Raw genomic sequence first — 7505 nt, 5'->3', positions numbered from 1 at the left:
GACCTACGAATTTCAGTAGGAGCTTGATCAGAAGTATCTTGATCATCATCATTAACTTCCTCTCTAGTCGGTGCAGGCACCTCAGGAACATTTTCTTGAGTTGCGCCTTTTTCCGGTTCAAAAGGTAATACTTCGTCAAGTTCTACTTTCCTCCCACTTACTTCTTTCGAGAGAAACTCCTTCTCTAGAAAGGATCCATTCTTGGCAACAAAGATCTTGCCTTCGGATCTGAGGTAGAAGGTATACCCAATAGTTTCTTTAGGGTATCCTATGAAGACGCATTTTCCCGACTTGGGTTCGAGCTTTTCAGGTTGAAGTTTCTTGACATAAGCATCGCATCCCCAAACTTTTAGAAACGACAGCTTAGGTTTCTTCCCAAACCATAATTCATATGGTGTCGTCTCAACGGATTTCGACGGAGCCCTATTTAAAGTGAATGCGTCAGTCTCTAAAGCATAGCCCCAAAATGATAGCGGTAAATCAGTAAGAGACATCATAGATCGCACCATATCTAATAGAGTGCGATTATGACGTTCGGACACACCATTACGCTGAGGTGTTCCAGGCGGCGTGAGTTGTGAAACTATTCCACATTTTCTTAAGTGTGTGCCAAACTCGTGACTCAAGTATTCTCCTCCACGATCTGATCGCAGGAACTTGATTTTCCTGTCACGTTGATTTTCAACCTCATTCTGAAATTCCCTGACTTTTCAAAGGTCTCAGACTTGTGTTTCATTAAATAGACATACCCATATCTACTCAAGTCATCAGTGAGGGTGATAACATAACGATAGCCACCGCGAGCCTCAACACTCATTGGACCGCACACATCAGTATGTATGATTTCCAATAAGTTGGTTGCTCGCTCCATTGTTCTTGAGAACGGAGTCTTGGTCATTTTACCCATGAGGCATGGTTCGCACGTGTCAAATGATTCGTAATCAAGAGACTCTAAAGGTCCATCTGCATGGAGCTTCTTCATGCGTTTGACACCTATGTGACCAAGGCGGCAGTGCCACAAGTATGTGGGACTATCATTATCAACCTTACATCTTTTGGTACTCACACTATGAATATGTGTAGCATTACGCTCGAGATTCATTAAGAATAAACCATTCACCATCGGAGCATGACCATAAAACATATCTCTCATATAAATAGAACAACCATTATTCCCGGATTTAAATGAGTAGCCATCTCGAATTAAACGAGATCCTGATACAATGTCCATGCTCAAAGCTGGCACTAAATAACAATTATTAAGGTTTAAAACTAACCCCGAAGGTAAATGTAGAGGTAGCGTGCCGACGGCGATCACATTGACCTTGAAACCATTCCCGACGCGCATCGTCACCTCGTCCTTCGCCAGTCTCTGCTTATTCCGCAGCTCTTGTTTTGAGTTACAAATGTGAGCAACCGCACCGGTATCAAATACCCAGGAGCTACTACGAGTACTGGTAAAGTACACATCAATTACATGTATATCACATATACCTTTCGTGATGCCGGCCTTCTTGTCCGCTAAGTATTTGGGGCAGTTCCGCTTCCAGTGACCACTTCCCTTGCAATAAAAGCACTCAGTCTCAGGCTTGGGTCCATTCTTTGGCTTCTTCCCGGCAGCTTGCTTGCCGGGCGCGGCAACTCCCTTGCCGTCCTTCTTGAAGGCTTTCTTACCCTTGCCCTTCTTGAACTTAGTGGTTTTATTCACCATCAACACTTGATGTTCCTTTTTGACTTCTACCTCTGCTGATTTCAGCATTGCAAATACTTCAGGAATGGTCTTTTCCATCCCCTGCATATTGAAGTTCATCACAAAGCTCTTGTAGCTCGGTGGAAGCGACTGAAGGATTCTGTCAATGACCGCATCATTCGGGAGATTAACTCCCAGCTGAGTCAAGCGGTTATGCAACCCAGACATAGTGAGTATGTGCTCACTGACAGAACTGTTTTCCTCCATCTTACAGCTGAAGAACTTGTCGGAGACTTGATATCTCTCGACCCGGGCATGAGCTTGGAAAACCATTTTCAGCTCTTCGAACATCTCATATGCTCCGTGTCTCTCAAAATGCTTTTGGAGCCCCGGCTCTAAGCTGTAAAGCATGCCGCACTGAAGGAGGGAGTAGTCATCGGTACGTGCCTGCCAAGCGTTCATAACGTCTTGTTCTGCAGGGAGAACAGGTGCGTCACCTAGCGGTGCTTGTAGGACATAATCTTTCTTGGCAGCTATGAGGATGATCCTCAGGTTCCGGACCCAGTCCGTGTAGTTGCTGCCATCGTCTTTCAGCTTGGTTTTCTCTAGGAACGCGTTGAAGTTGAGGACTACATTGGCCATTTGATCTACAAGACATATTGTAAAAATTCAGACTAAGTTCATGATAATTAAGTTCATCTAATCAAATTATTCAATGAACTCCCACTTAGATAGACATCCCTCCAGTTATCTAAGTATAACATGATCCGAGTTAACTAGGCCGTGTCCGATCATCACGTGAGACGGACTAGTCAACATCGGTGAGCATCTTCATGTTGATCGTATCTTCTATACGACTCATGCTTGACCTTTCGGTCTTCTATGTTCCGAGGCCATGTCTGTACATGCTAGGCTCGTCAAGTCAACCTAAGTGTTTGCATGTGTAAATCTGTCTTACACCCGTTGTATGTGAACGTTGGAATCTAACACCCGATCATCACGTGGTGCTTCGAAACAACGAACTGTCGCAACAGTGCACAGTTAGGGGAAACACTTTCTTGAAATTATTATGAGGGATCATCTTATTTACTACCGTCGTTCTAAGTAAACAAGATGCAAAAACATGATAAACATCACATGCAATCAAATAATAAAAGTGACATGATATGGCCAATATCACATAGCTCCTTTGATCTCCATCTTGGGGCTCCATGATCATCTTGTCACCGGCATGACACCATGATCTCCATCATCATGATCTCCATCATCGTGTCTCCATGAAGTTGCTCGCCAACTATTACTTCTACTACTAAGGCTAACGCGTTTAGCAATAAAGTAAAGTAATTTACATGGCGTTTCTCAATGACACGCAGGTCATACAAAAATAAAGACAACTCCTATGGCTCCTGCCGGTTGTCATACTCATCGACATGCAAGTCGTGATTCCTATTACAATAGCATGAACATCTCATACATCACATATATATCATTCATCATTCATCACAACTTTGGCAATATCACATCACAAAACACTTGCTGCAAAAACAAGTTAGACGTCCTCTAATTGTTGTTGCATGTTTTACGTGGCTGCAATAGGGTTCTAGCAAGAACGTTTTCTTACCTACGTGAAAGCCACAACGTGATTTGTCAACTTCTATTTACCTTTCATAAGGACCCTTTTCATCGAATCCACTCCAACTAAAGTGGGAGAGACAGACACCCGCCAGCCACCTTATGCATTTAGTGCATGTCAGTCGGTGGAACCGGTCTCACATAAGCGTACGTGTAAGGTTGGTCCGGGCCGCTTCATCCCACAATACCATTGAAGCAAGATAAGACTAGTAGCGGCAAGAAAGTTGACAACATCAACGCCCACAACAAATTGTGTTCTACTCGTGCATAGAGAATTACGCATAGACCTAGCTCATGATGCCACTGTTGAGGAACGTTGCAGAAAACAAAATTTTTCCTACGGTTTCACCAAGATCCATCTATGAGTTCATCTAGCAACGAGTGATTGGATGCATCTACGTACCTTGTAGATCGCGAGCGGAAGCGTTCAAAGAACGGGGATGAGGGAGTCATACTCGACGTGATCCGAATCACCGGAGATCCTAGCGCCGAACGGACGGCACCTCCGCATTCAACACACGTACGGTCAGCGCAACGTCTCCTCCTTGATCCAGCAAGGGGGAAGGAGAGGTTGAGGAAGATGGCTCCAGCAGCAGCACGACGGCGTGGTGGTGGTGGAGCTGTAGTACTCCGTCAGGGCTTCGCCAAGCTCTATGGAGGAGGAGGAGGAGGAGGAGGTGTTGGAGAGGGAGAGGGAGGCACCAAAGGCAAAGGTAAGAGGTCCTCCATCCCCCCCACTATATATAGGGGGCCTAGGGGGGGCTCCGGCCCTAGGAGATGCAATCTCCTAGGGGGGGCGGCGGCCAAGGGGTGGGGGGCTTGCCCCCCAAGCAAGGGGGCGCCCCTCTTTAGGGTTTCCCCACCCTTAGGCGCATGGGCCCTAGGGGGAAGTGGCGCCCCAGCCCACTTTGGGCTGGATCCCTTCCCACTTCAGCCCATGGGGCCCTCCGGGATAGGTGGCCCCACCCGGTGGACCCCCGGGACCCTTCCGGTGGTCCCGGTACAATACCGGTGACCCCGAAACTTGTCCCGATGGCCGAAATAGCACTTCCTATATATAATTCTTTACCTCCGGACCATTCCGGAACTCCTCGTGACATCCGGGATCTCATTCGGGACTCCGAACAACATTCGGGTTACTGCATATACATATCCCTACAACCCTAGCGTCACCAAACCTTAAGTGTGTAGACCCTACGGGTTCGGGAGACATGTAGACATGACCGAGATTGCTCTCCGGTCAATAACCAACAGCGGGATCTGGATACCCATGTTGGCTCCCACATGCTCGTCGATGATCTCATCGGATGAACCACGATGTCGAGGATTCAAGCAACCCCGTATACAATTCCCTTTGTCAATCGGTATGTTACTTGCCCGAGATTCGATCGTCGGTATCCCAATACCGCGTTCAATCTCGTTGCCGGCAAGTCACTTTACTCGTACCGTAATGCATGATCCCGTGACCAGACACTTGGTCACTATGAGCTCATTATGATGATGCATTACCGAGTGGGCCCAGTGATACCTCTCCGTCATATGGAGTGACAAATCCCAGTCTTGATCCGTGTCAACCCAACAGACACTTTCGGAGATACCCGCAGTATACCTTTATAGTCACCCAGTTACGTTGTGACGTTTGGAACACCCAAAGCACTCCTACGGTATCCGGGAGTTACACGATCTCATGGTCTAAGGAAAAGATACTTGACATTGGAAAACTCTAGCAAATGAACTATACGATCTTGTGCTATGTTTAGGATTGGGTCTTGTCCATCACATCATTCTCCTAATGATGTGATCTCCTTATCAATGACATCCAATGCCCATAGTCAGGAAACCATGACTATCTATTGATCAACGAGCTAGTCAACTAGAGGCTTACTAGGGACATGTTGGTGTCTATTATTCACACATGTATTACGATTTCCGGATAACACAATTATAGCATGAATAAAAGACAATTATCATAAATAAGGAAATATAATAATAATCCTTTTATTATTGCCTCTAGGGCATATTTCCAACAAATTTATCTCTTGCAAAAAGTTAAAAATTGCCAAAGAGGACCTGCTGCCATGATGCGCGGTTCAAACATGGGTATCTCGCCTTACTGGCCTGACATATTATTGATCACATGGGGGCTTCTGCTTCATAAAGCGGGGTCTCTGTTCTTTTACATCATGTGTGGTTACACGGAGTTGTTCTAAAGCGGCCTCCGGTTTACCCCTGGAGTTGGCTTTTTTTTTAAAGTATCATGTTATATCACTTGGGGGTTTGGTCGTGTCCGAACCAATACAATACCTCTTGATGGGCGAGAGCCACCAGATCACTTGGGGACTTGGTCACGTCTGAACCAGTCATGCCTCTTGATCGGCCTAAGGCCACAGAATCACTTGGGGGCTTGGTCGAACCCGAACCATTGCCATGCCACTTGATCGGCATAAATGCCACGGTTTTATTTGGGGACCTGGCTGACTAGAACCATAGTTACACCTATCGGGAGCTTGGTCGTGTTCGGCCATGGTAACGCCATCTGATCAGCTCAAATAAGCCTTTTTTGCAAACGGTTTTGTCATTGCCTTTGCTTCACACTTTTCTTTGAAAGATTTTTCTTTTTTTTATTGTGTTTTTTTAAACCGACAAAGTTTTCAACCGGTTCACACTGTCAATTGACGGAACATGGTCCATTTTTAATCCGGCGGCTATCTGCCCGGTTTGATTTTCTGTTACCATCCTATTATGGAGTAAACCGGTGTTTATCACAGCCCGACACGGTTTTATCATAAACCGGCACAATATGGAAGGAGTTATCAGTACTCAAGATTTGGGTTATCACCCTTACTACAAAAAGCTGGTAAAACCAACAATGTGATTCAATGTCACAGGTATGATATATTTCATATTTGATTATTCTGAAGTGCAGCCTTGGTTATAAACCCGGGTTATATGTTGGGCATTATGACCCGTCCGGTGGTAAACCGCCAGAACACTTTAAACTTGTTGTATGCAGAAACAGGTTTGTTAAACCGGCCTGGCTTTTGACTATAAGTCACCAGTATGATGAGAAATTATCCGGTGTTTGTTAAACCGGCCTGGTTTTTGGACTATAAGTCGTCAGTATATATATATATATATATATATATATATATATATATATATATATATATTTGGATTGCGCCATCGGAATTATGCGCTTATAAATCATTGAGTTATATTATTCAAATAGCCAAACTTGGCTAAATTTTCATTATGATATTGAATGAATAAGGTTTTCACCGGATTATATTATCTTGAATAGCCAATATGGCTGGATTTTTATGGTTATTAATAATTGGTATTATTGAGTTTTCAAAGTCGCTATAGCGCAATGTCTACTATTTTATCAAAGGATATGATTTATTCTACAATGGAAGGAATAGTCCCGAGTCGCTGCAGGCTTATAACCCGGCACTTGGGGGCTACATTATTCAAATCGAGATTACATGCAAGTCTCATATCGCTGCAAGCATGCATCATGACACTTGGGGGCTAATGCCAAGTCATTTTTAGTCTTATTGAAGACCCGACTCATCATATTATAATGAGCCGGCCCTTGGGGGCTACCAATTGCTCCTGTCAACAATTCAAGGTACACAAGTTTTTATCCATTATATTGAAGGGTCCACTCCTCAGTTGGTAAAGCACAAAGCTCTTAACCTTGTGGACATGGGTTCAAGCCCCATGATGAGAGTTACATCATATGATGTTATTTTCAATGAAGTATATATAAAGTCCCAGCTCAATATTATCTTACTGAACCGGCCCTTGGGGGCTACACTGATTGAAGTTTTTATAAGCAATTACAAGTCCCAGGTTGCTGCAAGCATGACAACACGGCACTTGGGGGCTACATATATGGAGTATTCAGTTTATATAATTGAGATGAACAAACCGGATTTCTTCAAGATTGAAACACTTATTGGAGTAAGTCTTAAGTTATCACTATGTTCTCCTCTTAAGACTTGGGGGCTATAGGTATTATGCATATAAAGGAGGAACATCTTCATTTTATCAGTTTTGAGCAAATCAGGAAGATCAATTACATGACCCGGTGTAGACAATAATTATGACCCGGTGCCATCAATATTTATAAACCCGCCATTTTGGTAATATTAAACCAGCAAGTTTTACATCTTCAAAT

Source organism: Triticum dicoccoides, chromosome 4A, assembly GCF_002162155.2.
Source record: "Triticum dicoccoides isolate Atlit2015 ecotype Zavitan chromosome 4A, WEW_v2.0, whole genome shotgun sequence".
Lineage (NCBI taxonomy): Eukaryota > Viridiplantae > Streptophyta > Magnoliopsida > Poales > Poaceae > Triticum > Triticum dicoccoides.
The sequence above is the reverse complement of the archived record's forward strand: the minus strand, read 5'-3'. Positions refer to the sequence as shown.